The 16724-nt window shown below is 39.6% G+C and overlaps 1 long non-coding RNA gene across 1 annotated transcript; it reads right to left on the minus strand.

The window, feature by feature from the left end:
- Window positions 1–226: 226 nt before the first annotated feature.
- LOC125259433 lies at window positions 227–16096 on the minus strand. The gene is made up of 3 exons (XR_007182804.1): window positions 16021–16096; window positions 4168–4307; window positions 227–307 (listed from the first exon to the last, which is right to left on the minus strand). It is a non-coding gene; the product is annotated as an uncharacterized LOC125259433 (long non-coding RNA).
- Window positions 16097–16724: the final 628 nt, after the last annotated feature.

Consider the following 16724-nt stretch of genomic DNA (forward strand, 5'->3'; position numbering starts at 1 on the left):
ATGGAAGGACATAATTCATGTTTGGGTTGTAAGATCTATTTTCCATGATGAATTTATGCGTTCTTGTAATTGTATAACTGAAAAGATGCTCCAGACTGAGTTCAATAAAGAGGAAAGCAGACTAGCAGACACTGTGTTCTGTTAATTTCCATCACAGTTATCTTAGCTAATGCAATGCTGTAACACAAAACACATGAAATACCTTTTGTTAGTTGATGGTTTTCTCTCACTGAATGTTGGTACTTCACCTTTTGACCGGTCACTCTTCAGAGACACAGAGCTGGACACATGTGAGTCTGATCTTTCACTAATGACACAAAGAGCAGAAAGATAAAACACTTTACTACAGGAGACACTTCAGATTTCATGTTTGATTAAGCCCCCCTACCCAAAGATTTTGTCCCTGCCCCAGCGGAGGTCTGTGCACGCCGCTGTTTCCAGCTATTTGCTTTTCAATGTTAATTTTTAGTAATTCCCAGTGGCCATCAAGAGTGATGTTAAAATGATTTGTTCACAGTCCCAAAACATCTACTGTCATTAGTGGTTCAACGGATCACAAAACTCACGGTTCGGATCATATCACGGTTATTAAGTCACGGATCGGATAATTTATCGGATCAGCACAAAAAAAAAAAGAAAAATTAAAGCTGCAAGCAGCGATGAAAGGGCTCTCGCACCCGGGCTCACTGCCACCCGTTGGCCTCAGGAAAACAGCGAACAGTGGGCGACATGCATATGAGCGAGTAAATACAGGAGAATTATGGCAAAATCATGTAAAAGTGCCACACTTCCTGCTTCCAACAGGTGGCGCTATAGCTAACTGAATATTGTCATGTAGATGTCTTTAGGCCAGGACTATTATCACTCATGTGAAGTTTGGAGCAGATCAGACATGCCTGAGATACAACAACTTCCTGTTTCATGGCAAAACATTGAACTTTGTCAGGCAGCCACGGACACGCCCTTCAGCGAAAACTCTAGATCTTCGATATTTAACGTCTCAAAGGCCTTTAGATTAGACTGACCAAATATGACATTGATCTGATTAAAGCTCTAGGAGGAGTTCGTTAGAGTACAACATGTGGAAATGGCAAAAACTGCCAAAATTTTGTAGAGAAAATTCAAACTATTTCACTTCCTGTTGGGTTTACAAACTTTGCACCCCAGGGCTTTTTTGTAGGTATTGGGCTGTTACATCTGTCTACCGAATTTCATAACTGTACGTGAAACATAGCACGAAGGGCACTGAATTGAAATTTTGTAGGTGGCGCTATCGAGCCATTTTGCCACACCTAATTCTGGAACCCATATCAGATGTAAATTTTCACCACTTCTGACGCGTGTGCAAAGTTTCATGAGTTTTTGAGAATGTTTAGGCCCTCAAAAATGCGATTCATTTTGGAGAAGAAGAATAATTGGCTGAGCAATTACAATAGGGTCCTCACATCATCGGTGCTCGGGCCCTAAAATGAAATTGGGGGGTGGGGGGTAACTTTGCATTTATTACTTAGCCCACTTTAACTACTCCGATACGACAGCAGAAACTACTAGCCTAACTAATACATTATTAAAGGCAAGTGAACATACTGTAAAAAGAACAAATACTGTACACCAATTACAAGCATAGATTAAAGCTGCAAGCAGCGATGAAAGGGCCCTCGCACCCGGGCTCACCGCCACCTGTTGGCCTCAGGAAAACAGCGAACAGTGGGCAACATGCATGTAAGTGAGTAAATACAGGAGAATTATGGCAAAATCATGTAAAAGTGCCACACTTCCTGCTGCCAGCAGGTGGCGCTATAGCTAACTGAATATTGTCATATAGATGTCTTTAGGCCAGGACTCTTATCACACATGTGAAGTTTGGAGCAGATCAGACATAGTATGCCTCAGTTACAACAGCTTCCTCTTTCATGGCGAAACATCAGACTTTGTCAGGCCGCCACGGACACGCCCTTCAACGAAAACTCTAGATCTTCGCAATTTAACGTCACAAAGGCATTTAGATTAGACTGACCAAATATGACATTGATCTGATAAAAGCTCTAGGAGGAGTTCGTTAAAGTACAACATCTGGAAAATGCAAAAAAACTGTGAATTAATTCAAAATATCTGACTTCCTGTTCGGTTTCGGATTTCGCTCCAAGAGAATTTTTTGTAGGTACTGGGCTGATAAATGTGTGTACCGAATTTCAAAACCCTAGTGAAATGTAGCGAGAGGGGCTGTACGTTAGATGGCGCTATCGAGCCATTTTGCCATGCCTAATAAATACAACATAATGTTACAAATAAAGTATAAGGTCTATCTGTAGTATTAATTTTCACAGAAATGTAATAATTAAATATAAAATGACACTGTTCTCTTTATAAATTTAATCTTTGTTAAAGCTGTTTTGTTGTTAAAGGATTAGTTCACTTTCAAATTAAATTTTCCTGATAATTTACTCACCTCCATGTCATCTAAGATGTTTATGTCTTTCTTTTTTCAGTCGAAAAGAAGTTAAGGTTTTTGATGAAAACATTCCAGGATTTTTCTCCATATAGTGGACTTCAATGGACTCCAAACAGACGAGAAATAAGAGTCTTATCTAGAGAAATCATCGCTAATTTTCTAAAAATAAATTAAAAATCTGATACATTTTAACCATAAATGCTCATCTTGAACTAGCTCTCTTCTTCATCTCTATTAGAATTCCAGCAGTGTAGACACTGCTAAGTTTATTACTGTCCTCCTCAGGTCAAAGTTTGAACTAAATTGTCATATTGAATACAATATATGCTAGTGCAAGTATAAAACAATTTAGTTCAGACTTTGACCTGTGGAGGGCAGTAATACACTTAGCAGTGTCTACACTGCTGGAATTCAAATAGAGAAGAAGAAGAAGAGAGCTAGTTCAAGATGAGCATTTATTGTTAAAAGTTATATAATTATTATTATTATTATTTATTTTAGAAAATGTCCGATGGTTTCTCTAGATAAGAATCCTATTCCTCGTCTGGGATCATGTAGAGCTCTTTGAAGCTGCACTGAAACTGACATTTGGACCTTCAACCCGTTGAACCCCAGTGAAGTCCACTATATGGAGAAAAATCCTGCAATGATTTCCTCAAAAACCTTCATTTGAAGAAAGAAAGACATGAACATCTTGGATGACATGGAGGAGAGTAAATTATCAGAAAATTTTAATTTGAAAGTGAACTAATCCTTTACATTTACAAGGCAGACAACAGCAGGTATTTATAGGTTGCTGTCACTTTAAGAGTAAGACCCCATGCACGCGCACATCTGATAGATACACATCCAAATTCTCACCTCTTTCAGACATAACCGAATGTGTTTACGAGAATACTTGCTGAGAGGGGTATTTTGACTGACATTATGCGTGTATGTGTCCATCCAAGTGCATTAAGGACACGAAAGAGAAATCAATTTAGAGTTTGCGAGCTATATGAAATTCGCCTCTCACTCTCTGTGTGCGCGCGAGCCTTGTATGTATGTGCGTCTGTGCGCACCGATAACAGCATGGTGTGTGATACTGATAAATCCTCTTTTAGCGCTGGAATGGTTTTATATCTATTTAATGTGTAAACTAGCAAGACAAAACACGTGCAAATGATAACCTTTCACTCTATTGCAGTTAAACTTGCAATTGATCCGCGAATCACATGCGTGCCGAACCGTGGGGCTTGATCCGTACGGATCACGGATCAACAACGATCCGTTTAACCACTGTCAGTCATGTAGAAGCTCTGTACGTTAGTTAGTTATTAACTGTGACATTGTCTATAAAGCCCTGTTTGACATGTATATTTGACTTGTTCTAATTAAAGTTTCCACATTATTTACATTCACTATCCACTAAATGAGCTCCTTTAAACTGTAATGAAATACACTTTAATCAGGGTTTGTACAGGACTATATGGTACATTAAACATATTTAACTGTGATAAATGTTCCTGTAAATTAAATATGAAACCAGTTTCATGTCATTTTTAACCTGCAGTAATCTAGAAACATTGATAGGAAGTTGTGAATTGTTTTGCACAGCATTAGACATGTCAACGGTGAGAGAAAACACTCCTTGTTGATCAGGCTGTTCTTTACAGGACAAACCTGAAACTCCAGTAGAGTTTAAAATGATTGTGTGAAAACAGACGCAGTCTTACCTCTGTTTCTCTGAGAGACTCATCTTAGAGAGAGAGTCCTTTCCTCGCTCCTCTGACATTACTGCAGATAAACTGACACTGAAAACAGCTCAGCTCTGGTGTCTCTGTGTCGCTGAAGACCATCAGATGCTCAGCATGACCTGGACATGACAATGAGTGACTGAGATTAATATCAGGATACTTCAGAGGGAGACATGATGAGGAAAAATAACAACTCATGATGAATGTTGAGGTAAAACAAGTTAAAAAGTTAAAACATGAAGATGTTTATGTCGGGATTGAGGGGCATATGCTTACCAAGAAAACCTGATTTCTCTGATCTATGTGCACTTCAAGACATTTGAATGCCAACATTTTTTATAATAATAGCTTTAAATCCATGTCAGTGGACAGCAGATTGCACGATTGAATCAGATTGACAGTGATAAACAGCAATGGACAGAACAACACAATCTGATAATGTCAAATGATCTGTGCATTAAGTCTTGGAGTGTAACTGCAAAATAATATCTAGACCTGTCACTTTATCTATGTATGTGTAATGTGTTATTTTGTTGTTCATTTTATTAATAACTTTTCAAATTTACAATGAATTTTTTATATATAAATTTACATATTACATATGAAATAGTTCTGAGCACTTTGTTTTATGATCTGTCCTGACAGTGAATATTTTTTATTTCATGAATAAATAGAATAAGTCAATATTACAAATGGTTTCTTTGCATTTATTTTGGATGTATTGTCAGTACTGGGCTCACAGTTCAAATGGGTCGGGTACTTTACTGTGTGTGTGGATGACCCCACCACCGAAGATCATTTCTGACACAGGAAAAACCCTGTACATGAAAGTCAAACTGCAACATTGGGAAAAGCAAGTGCAAAATGTGGTAACTAGAGTGAAGGGGAAAACAGCATAAGCATACAAAAAAAGAAAATATACATTACATTTAGTCATTTAGCAGGCACTTTTATCCAAAGCAACTTACAAATGAGAATCAATCAAAGAATAAATTAAATCAAAATGAGTGCAACAGTGTGCAAGTGCCATGTCATGTCCCAGTTTCACCAGCAGAGTGCTCGTAGAAAGGGTTTATTTTTAAAATGTACAAATAAATGGAGAGCGAGAATAGAAATAGGAAAAAAGAAAGATAAAAACTAAGTGCTAATATTACTGGGTCAAGTGTTGACGAAAACTATATGTTTTTAGCAGCTTTTTGATAACTTTAAATCCATGTTTGTTTAACTTTTTATTATTATTATTATTATTATTATGATTTATTTTTGATTCATGTTTAGCCTGTTTTTCAATTTATTTATTTTTCAGTTTTGTGCAATATAATTTTAAATGTGTTTAAAAACAAGAAATTCAACAATTATTTCAACATTCAATAAGCATTATTACTCAACTATATCAATAAACACTCTGATGCTTTTTACTCAGTAAATATTCCAGAGCATTTTATATTCTCAGTGTTGAGGGAATTTTAACCTCTCTTCCTTGTGATGATGATTGTTCTGTCTTTCAGGTGATTTTTCTTGACATGTTTGTTTTTTTCACAACAGGAAAGTCTGGATTCCTTCAAGTGTTGCTCTTGTGTTTGACTCAGAGTTTAAGTCATCCTGTGATAGTTCACCCAAAAAAATTTTCAGTTTTGTGCAATATAATTTTAAATGCGTTTTCAATTTTTGATTCATGCATATTATTTTTTTTTATCCGAAACTGCAATACATTTGACTGGAAATTGATCCCATACCTTAAGGCTGGTTCACACTGTGCGATTTTGGCCACGATTTGGTTGTCTGAGACAAATTCTGAGAATCTTAAAAAATTCCTGTAATCCTAGGCTAAAATCTGTAGTCTTTGATCTCTAGTTTGACATGTTCACCGACAGCCGATTAATGACCGTTCCGATCAAATTTTTCCTTTAGACGAAATTATATAACCTTTATTATATAGATTCACCTCAGAAAAATACAGAGGGCGGACCTCCGGGAATCTCATGAATATTCATATAAGCTCCGCCTTCTGAAACTAAATCTCCAAACACTGGCTCTGATTCAAAACATTCTCTAACTGGAAATACTGGATTCTCCAAAGAATACTTTCGACTTCACATTATCACAAAACAACATCCTAAAACTGGAAATAAACCTTTTTATAAAAAGCATTATTACTTTCTACAAAACTAATGTTAAATATAGCTGCAAGCAGCAATTCGGGGCCAAGCCCCAGTAGGGGCAGTAGCGCAATACGGAGCAGGAAGAGCAAAAACAGCAGAAATTGAATGTACATGCAAAACATCTGGTTCAGAAGGACAGGTGGAAATGAAATGAAAATCAATAGAAGTTCAGAGAACGAACACGGAATGAACTAAAATACTTGTATCTCATTGAAGAGGAATAAAGATTAGCACAATCCTTATTTGGATAAAAAAGGTATCAAAATGACTCATTACACACAATTGTATAAAGGAACCCCACACGAGATTCGAATCCACGACCTCCGGGTCCAAGGTCCATTTCTCATCTCATTGCACCACTGTGCAAGTGAATGTTTCCACACCTGCCGAAGTTTATTAGTTCATGTGAAAATGAACTCAAAATGAAGAATTCTTATAAAGCTGCACTTTAGATCATTCTGCAGCTCATCATGCTGTAGTGCAATACAGAGCAGGAAGAGGAAAAACAGCAGAAAATGAACAAACATGAAACAGCTGGTTCAGAATTACGGGCAAGAATGAACTCAGAATGTACATAAGCTTAGATGAAAATGAACACAGCATGAAACAAAAAGCATTTATTTCTAATCCAAGAGGCAGTAAAGGAATCAAAACACACTATTTTATAAAACCGCTCCACCTGGGATTCGAACCCACTAACTTCAGATACAGGGCTCTTCAGATAACTGGCTTTACACATTGAGCTACTTGAGGATGCACATTCAACAGACTGTGGAAGAAACCTTTTAGTCTAACAAAGAATTCACAAAAAAAGCATTACTTAGCATGCTAACCATATTAGCATGCTAAGCTAACTTAATGCTAATGAAGCTCATGGTTAACTTGATAACTGAAGAGCCACATTAAAGAGAATGACAACTGGTTATCATGCTAAGCAATTAGCATGCTAAGCTAACTAGCATAAGACAACAAACACAAGCAAGGTCACATTCAGAGATGAATATCTTGGGAATGGTAGCGAATATCAAAAATCCATTCAGTCATTTCTGTGCGGCTCGGTCCAAAGATCACCTGAGCTGATTTTGGACAAAATTGGACAAAAATTGTAGGAGGAGTAGCGAAAAAACTGTTTTCCATTTATTTCAATATGGCGGACAGGTACATTTAAGGAAAATGACAAATGACACATCGTCGGAATCGGCATAAGCCAGGGAATAAAATGACATAAAGTATACACGTTTTGGAAAGTGTTTTCAAAAGTTATAAGCATTTTTGCAAAAAACATTATATCTGTGGAACAGTAGGTGGCGCTGTGTTGAAACTTCTCAGGTACCTTCGGGACCTACTAAAGGTCATACATACTAATTTTTGTGAAGATATGTCAAATAGTTTAAAAGATATTGAAATTTATGACAAAATTCAAAATGGCGGACATGCTTTTCATCCGATGTTGACAAATTCAATATCCCCTGATTCGGCATGGCCCAAGGAATCCATAGACACCAAGATCTTGATTTTCTAATAAAGTGTTCAAAAGTTATTGGCCAAAATATCCATTTTACAGATCTCATGACCTGTAGGTGGCGCTGTTCCCAAATTCGGCAAGGAAAGGAATGGTCTTGATCAAGTGTACGAATTTTAGTTTTGATTGCTCAAAGTTTGGCTGAGATACAGCCTCTATAGCAATTTTGGGTAAACCTCATTAACTTCGTGACATCATAACTTTTGAACAAAGATGAATAAAAAAAAATCTGCTCAGTCATTTCTGTGCGGCTCAGACCAAAGATCACCTGATCAAAGTCTGGACAAAATTGGACAAATTTTGAAGGAGGAGTAGCGAAAAAACGGACTACTGTACTTTTCAAAATGGCCGCTACTGTAATGGGTGGAGACTTAATGTAAGAATTTGAATAGAATCAGCATGAAGAGACAAATCAGATGTACTAAATTGTATTTTTCTAGAGCAAATGGTTCAAAAGTTATAACCTTTAGAATGTTGAATTTTTGAACTGGTGGTGGCGCTATAGAGTTGGTCCTAGAGACTCCAAAATTGGTCAGATTTCTAGACATGACCATCACTACAAGTGTGCCAAATTTCATCATTTTCTCATGTTCCGTTGATAGGGCTGCCATAGACTCCCATTCGGGAGGAAGAATAATAATAATAAAAGGGAAAACGTACAATTACAATAGGGGTTACAGCCCCTTCGGGGCTTGGCCCCTAATAAAAGGGAAAACGTACAATTACAATAGGGGCTACAGCCCCTTTGGGGCTTGGCCCCTAATAAAACTGTTTGTTTTAGTAATTCCCGGCTGTTTCTTGATCGTTTGTTATTCTTTTACAACAGGTATAAGTGTAGCAGGCCCCCCGTACAAGGATGAGACTTTTACTGATGGTTTTATGATGTTTAATCCTTCCTTTTTTAAACTTTAAACCGTACACCATATCACCAACGTAAGAGCTGAAATGCATACAAAACATGTGACCGATTAGCTAACATTGTTCACATACTACTGTCTTACATTGATGCAAAACGAACACACCATCAAACTAAATGATCATATCTCAACCCATTTAAAATACCTTTTGCCTCTTTGGAGGGGCTGCAAATATGAATTCACCGTTTTTTTGTTTGTTTTTTTCACCGCTCCGTGCCGAAGCCACTGCCGCATCTGGGTTAACAAGCTGCACACTACCGACTGAGCCAGCCAGGGCGCACGCGCATCCAAAGGAAGCGGAAATGCGTGCAACCCAAAACCGGAAGTCAAACATTTCACCATACAAATTTCAAAATAAAAGACATCTATAACACAATATACTAGTGGTTATTTACACTCCCACCAAAATTATGAGTGATTTGTTATATCAAGATAACAACAACGAAGAATTTTCAACAGGAATAACCATTTCTCTTATCTCATGAACATTCTAATATCAGAATTAGCTTTTGCACAGGACGCTCTACACTAGTGAGCTTATTACTGCGTTGACCTTTGTTGTTCAGTCTCCTGTCTCCAAAGGAGATTTTCACTCTTCGCACGAGTCCATCCTTGCTACTAACGGTCTCCAGGACTCTGGCGAGTCTCCATTCACCTCTGGGTGACAGTTCATCAACGTCCAACACAATGTCACCTTCTCTTAGATTTCTTTTTGGTGAGTGCCAGCGCTGTCTAGCAATAATGTTTTGCAGATACTCACGCCTCCATCTGCACCAGAACTGCTCAGTCAAAAACTGCACACGACGCCATCTCTTTGCTCCATAGAGGTCCTCTTTTGAGAAGACACCAGGTGGGGGCAGTGTTGTGCTGGATTTCATGTGGAGAAGATGGTTAGGGGTAAGCGGTTCCAAGCTGTCAGGGCTATTAAGGTTGTCTACAGTCAGTGGACGACTGTTTACTATGGCCATAGCTTCATAGAATAAAGTCCTTAGTGAAGCATCATTTAATCTACCATGTGCAAGTGACAGAGTAGCATTCAATACACTTCTGACAGTCCTTATCTGGCGTTCCCACACTCCACCTGCGTGACTGGAGTGTGGTGCGTTCATCACAAAGTCGCACTGCTTTTGGGACAGATAAGTTCTCAGTCTTTGAGTGTCCAGTTCACTTAGGGCAGTTTTAAACTCATTCTTTGCGCCAACAAAGTTTGTTCCCTGATCACAATGGATTTGTCGAATTTCACCTCTGATAGAAATGAAACACCTTAGTGCGTTAATGAATGTGTCAGTGGATAGGTCCTCTAATAGTTCAATGTGAATGGCGCGAGAGCAAAAACAAGTGAACAAAAGTCCATACCGTTTATGTTGTTTTCGGCCTTCTGTAGTTACAAAAGGGCCGAAACAGTCCATACCGCAATATGTGAAGGGTGGAGAGGGCTCTAAGCGTTCTGCTGGCAGGTCGCTCATTCTCTGACCCTCCGGAGCCTTGCGAAGTCTACGACAAATGACACACTGGCGGATGAAAGAAGCAACGGTTCTGCTCATCCCTGGGATCCAGTAGCCACTGGATCTGATTTCATTTGTGGTGAAGCCTTTTCCTTGGTGTTTTACTTTGTCGTGACAGTGAGCTATTATGAGTTTAGTCACGTGATGTTCTTTTGGAATCACGATAGGGTGTTTGAAAGAGTCTTTGATAGATGAAAGTCTCCCTCCGACCTTGATGAGACCATCCGTGTCCCTGAAAATGTCTAAGTGGAACAGTTTGTTGTGGTGTGGGAGCTGATTGCCTTTGTTTAATAGCTTTATCTCTTTTCCATATGTGTGTTTTTGTACATCCTGAATGATGACATCTACTGCATTTTCTTGTTCACTCACTGTAGCCGGCACATCTGATTTAACTTTCTTGGCCCTTCTTATGAGACGTGCTACAGCTTTGACTGCTTTGGACCATGACGAGAACTTGGACAAACGTTCGGCAAGGCTGAATGTCTCTGTAACTTTGGTTAACATTGCCTGCGTTTTTCTGACTTCTGGATCACCAAGAGACAATTCTAGCTCTACACTTTGTGGTGTGGGCAGGTCCCTCTCCCAGAGAAAGGAGGGGCCTGTGAACCAGTTAGATGAGAGAAGCTCAGTGACAGATTTACCCCTAGATGCACTATCGGCTGGGTTCTCTTCAGATGGCACGTAAAACCATTGCTGAGGGTTTGTACTTTGGCGAATCTTTTGGACCCTATTCGCTACAAAAGTGTGGAAACGCCGTACCTCATTGTTTACGTACCCCAAAACTACTCTTGAATCAGTCCAGAAATACTCTTTGATTTGAGCATAGCAGAGTTCATCTCTCAACATGTTACTAACTGAGACTGAAACTACAGCTGCAGTTAGCTCAAGTCTGGGGATTGTAGTTAGCTTGGTAGGAGAAACACGGGCTTTGGCTATTACTAGTGAACAGTGGACCTCCTCTTTGACGTTTTTGGCTCTTAAATAGGTGCATTGTCCATAACCACTCGTGCTCGCATCAGAAAAGTGGTGCAACTCCATTTCTTTAAGTTCTCCGAAACTAGCAGGAAAGTAACAGCGAGTTATGTTTACCTTGTCTAAATTGGCAAAGTCACGTTGCCAGCTCTCCCACCTTGGCCTCAGTGCTTCTGGCAGGGAGTCGTCCCAGTTGATACCTTGGTGACACATTTCCTGCAAGATCCTTTTTCCATGAAGCACGAATGGCGCCAGGAAGCCAAGGGGGTCGTAGATGGATGCAACAGTAGATAAGATACCTCGACGTGTTGCTGGTTGGTCCTTTAAAGTGTTATCAAATCTGAAACAGTCCCTTTCAACGTTCCATTTGATGCCCAAGGCCCTTTCTTGTGGCATGTCTTTGAATGTCAAATCCTTTGTTTTTGTCTCTATTGCACATTCAGATGGCGGGATGCTTTGTAGAACAGCAGGGCTGTTTGAGATAAATTTGTGTAGACGGAGCCCTCCTTGCTTGCATATCTCTGTGGCCTCTTGTGCGAGCTGTATTGCCTTTTCAACTGTGTCTGTGCTTGTGACTCCATCGTCCACATAAAAGTCCCTTTCCATGAACTCAGATCCTACAGGGTGTGTGTGACAGTGTTCTTTAGCCAAATACCTTAGACCGTAATTTGCACACCCTGGAGATGATGTCGCACCGAAAAGATGTACCTTCATCCTGTATACCTGTGGCTGTGTCTCTGTGTTGCCGTTTTTCCACCACAGAAAACTCAAGTAATCTCTGTCGCAACGCTGAACGTGAAACTGGTGAAACATCTTCTCTATATCGCACATTAGAGCAACAGAATGTTGTCTGAACCGAAGGAGGATGCCTGTTAGATTGTTAATCAGATCTGGCCCTTGGAGAAGATGATCATTTAGACTTGTACCATTGTGTTTGGCTGAACAATCGAACACAACACGTAGTTTAGTGGGCTTTCTGGGGTGATAAATCCCGTGATGGGGAATGTACCATCGTTCACCTTGTTTTCCTTCATTGTGTACTTCTTCGACATCATTCCTTTCGATAATGTCTTTCATGTAAGCTATGTAGTCTCTTTTATAATTTTCATCTTTGTTGAACTTTCGCTTTAAGTGTTCGAGTCGGATTTCAGCAAGCTTTCGGTTGTTGGGCAAGTGTGGCCTTTGTCTGAAAGGAAGAGGCATCTCATAGTGTCCTTGTTCGTTTTTCCTTATTCCTTCCTTGAGTTTGTCCAAAAAGACGAGATCCTCTTGTGAGACTGTGTTGTCACTTGCCTTTGTGTCCTTAAAATCTGATTCTAGCACATTAATCACGTCCATGGGAGTTACAATGGGTAATTCCTTTATTGTGATTCGATGACACAAACTTGACTGAGTTTCATTGAGCTCTGGTGCGGAGCCTCCAACTATACTCCACCCTAGGTCCGTGCGGATGGCATATGGCTCCTCACCTTCTCCTAGTAGAACTTGTCTTGGAGCTAAAGTTCTGGGACAATTAAATCCTATAAGGAGTCCAACATCACAACTCAGAAGAGGTGGTATCTTATCAGCAATTTCTGTCAGGTGGGGCCATTGCTTTGCTGTGTCACTAGTGGGTATGTTGTCATAGTTAACTGGGATAAAGTCTTTGGTATATGAGGGGGGTAGGTCGATGCAAATGTCTGAGTCATAACCCCTCACACGCATTCCAGTTACTCTGTGACTCTTGACAATAGAGTGAACACCCAGCATGGTAGTTAGCTTTAACTTTACGGGGTGAGCGTCCGCTCGTAGCTGTTTGCTTAATTCTTCACAGACAAATGTGCTGTCACTCTGTGTGTCTAGTAGTGCATAAACTAATTGCTCTTTGGACGGGCTCTGAACCGTAGACACCCACACAGGAACAATCATGGATGTGCTACTTGACTGACCCACCTTAGATATGTTGAGAGCTGTGACTGCTGCAGTTTCATTTGGAGTGCTTGGAGTGGTGTTTCCATAGCTTTGAGACCTTTCATATGCCTTGTAATTGTCATTGTGCAAACAAGTGGGATGCCTTCCTTTGCAAATGTCACAAGTGTGACGATGGCGACAATCTTTGACGTTATGGCCCACCTTTAAGCATCCATAGCACAGTTTATTGTCCTTAACATATGTGCGTTTCTCTTCTAAGGGCTGATCTGAAAAGTTAGAGCACTTTGACAATTGATGGGTTTCATCTTTGCAAAACATGCAGGGTACCTTTACGTTTGTGTAACTTGTCCTTGCCTTGTTGTTTTGTGGCGTTGCTTGCGTTGTGAAGACTTGTGTGGATCTGTTTGGTTTAAAGTCTTTTGTGGACCTTTTCTCGTGAGATGTGTTGCATGAGTGAAGAGCATACGAAGAAGTGATCGGGTTGCATGCGATCTCCGCTTCGACTGCCACAAATTGTGCAAAGTCTTTAAAAGAGGGAAAATCCTTGCCGTCCATAAGTGTAACTGTGACATGTCGATTCCAACGGGCTGCCAGCCAGTCAGGAACTTTCTGTAGTAACTTTTGATTTTCCTCACAGTCACTTAGTATTTCTAGGCCTTTTACGTATGGTGTGGCTTGGAGACATGCATTTAAAAAGTCTGAAAATGTTCTTAATCCTTCAGCGTCTTTTGAGCTTATTTTAGGCCATTTTGACAGTTTGTCTCTAAAAGCTCTCTGGACGATAAAGGGCGGTCCATAACGTAGGTCAAGTTTTTGCCATGCGTCCTTGTATGCCTCTACATCGCTGCGAAAGAATGTGCCCTCAAGACAATTTTTAGCTGGACCCGTGACATACCTTTTGAGCAAGTGCAGCTTATCAGCAGGTGAGATGTCTTTGCAGTCTACAAGTGAAGAGAATGAAGCCTTCCATTCAATGTAGTTAATTGGATCTCCGCTGAACACTGTGAGCATTGGCGCTGGGATTCTGTTTACAGCTATACTGTTTTGAATTGCTTGGGCCAACTGGGAAATGTCTGTGAGAGGCGTTTGAGTTACAATTTGGGGGTTTGGGTTGTTCACCGTGTGACTTGACATATGAATAGACACATTGTTTTGTGGCATTAATGGAGGTAAGCCACTAGAGGGAGCTGGCGCTTCATGAACAGACTGGTGATCAACAGAGAAAGGAATATTGTTTGGTTGTATTTGCTGACTGTCCACATCCATGTTCATTTCTCTGTCGTAGATCTCAAGTTTTGCGCGAGCAGCTTGCATTTCCTTTTCTGCCTTTAAACGCTCAAGTTCGGATTCTATATCTTTCATTTTTTCCCTTTGTTTAATTTCCTCCTGCACAATTTTATATTCTGCTTCCTTTACAGCTAACTCCGCCGCTGCATCAATCCTTTTGACTGCGATGCTTGAAGTGTCGGACTGCTTGACTGACGCTAGACTGAGAAGCGGTGCCGTAGATGGAGTGGGCATACTGATGTGACAGTAGCTGATGAAGGCGCTGCCTTTCTCTACTTGCATCAAAATCACCATCTATTGCTGTTATACGTTCATTAAGTATTTTCATAATGTCCTTAGTTACTGCTTCACAAGAGTCCATTTTGCGTCTTGTTTCAGAGGATGGCATAGTACGCTCCCTTATTTCACTGTACACCTTCATCATGTCGTTCAAACCCTTTTCAATATCATCGGCCATTACACATAACTCGTGCTCTGATAAGTCAGTTTTTAAGCTTTCTCTGGATGTTCTGATTAGCCCTTTCCATTGTTCATAGAGACTCATCAGTTTTCTGTCCTTTTTCATCATTTCGTCTTTTTGGTAGGCTAACATTTTCTCCGTTAGCACAATAGGCCGCTCTGAACGCCTGGGTAACGATAACTCGGTCGCAGCCTCCATTTTATGAAGTTCGGCTAATTGTTTTTCTTTGCGTTCAATATCTTCCTTTAACTCCTGTCTTGACATGCTCTCTGCAACTCCTTGATGTAATAAAGCTCTCCTTTCATTGATTTCAGTTTGTAGCTTACGTGTTTGCTCTTCGATACCGTCCATTTTCCGTGTCGTTGTAGCTCGCTGAGGAGAAGCTCTTACTGTAGCAGGCCCCCCGTACAAGGATGAGACTTTTACTGATGGTTTTATGATGTTTAATCCTTCCTTTTTTTAAACTTTAAACCGTACACCATATCACCAACGTAAGAGCTGAAATGCATACAAAACATGTGACCGATTAGCTAACATTGTTCACATACTACTGTCTTACATTGATGCAAAACGAACACACCATCAAACTAAATGATCATATCTCAACCCATTTAAAATACCTTTTGCCTCTTTGGAGGGGCTGCAAATATGAATTCACCGTTTTTTTTTGTTTTTTTTTCACCGCTCCGTGCCTGAAGCCACTGCCGCATCTGGGTTAACAAGCTGCACACTACCGACTGAGCCAGCCAGGGCGCGCGCGCATCCAAAGGAAGCGGAAATGCGTGCAACCCAAAACCAGAAGTCAAACATTTCACCATACAAATTTCAAAATAAAAGACATCTATAACACAATATACTAGTGGTTATTTACAATAAGTTATAACTTATGTTAGGCTGTAACTGAACATATCATGTCATTACATCATGTCTGAACATAATCATAATCATTATCACATGAACTCATATGAAATCCGTTCATATTCCTCAAATAACTGTAATGGTGTCAGTATTAAAGCTTAGTTCAGCAGTACAGACGGTCTTGTCCTGCAGGAACAGAATCCAGAAGTCTCTGAAACACTTTCAGTTTGAGACTCACCTGTGCTCCTGTTTGTCACGTGATTCAATCTGTGTTAAAGAGATTCTGCTTCATCTTCTGCTGTTTTCATCTGAAGAAAGCAGTGTCACATGGTACACTTGTGATGTTGTTGTTCTAATGTTCACTGATGTTTGAGAAACCAGCATCATTTTATCATTTAAATCTGACTAATTCTCAAATAGTTTGTCATAAATCGGGGTAAATCAAAATATGACTTTTTGTTACGAAGCATCGATTTCATACATGTCCTCTGGGAGACACAACAAGTGAATAGAGGAAGAAATTATTAATATTAGTAGATATTATTATGAAAATCTTGCCAATTATTGGTAACACTTTGTTTGAGCATCAGTAACTCAATGTTTGTACTATAATCTCTCAAACTCTGATACACGATAGCCACATTTGTCTATTACAAATAAACTCACTTGGACGTGTGCTACACAATCACAGATTATGAGTTAATGTCAAACACAATCTTCCACACTATCTACCCCACATGAAAATATACTATAGTAATTTACAGTGAATACTATAGTGTTTTTGAACCATACTATAGTAAAGTACTTGAATAAATTTGTTTTGGTAATTCTATAGTTGCTGTGATAATATAACAACTAATATAAATAAATTACTTTACCTGACAATACACTACAGTTTACTGTAGTAAAAACTGAAGTATACTACAGTATTTATAACAGTTT

The sequence above is a fragment of the Megalobrama amblycephala genome, linkage group LG23 (genome assembly GCF_018812025.1).
Source record: "Megalobrama amblycephala isolate DHTTF-2021 linkage group LG23, ASM1881202v1, whole genome shotgun sequence".
Classification (NCBI taxonomy): Eukaryota; Metazoa; Chordata; class Actinopteri; order Cypriniformes; family Xenocyprididae; genus Megalobrama; species Megalobrama amblycephala.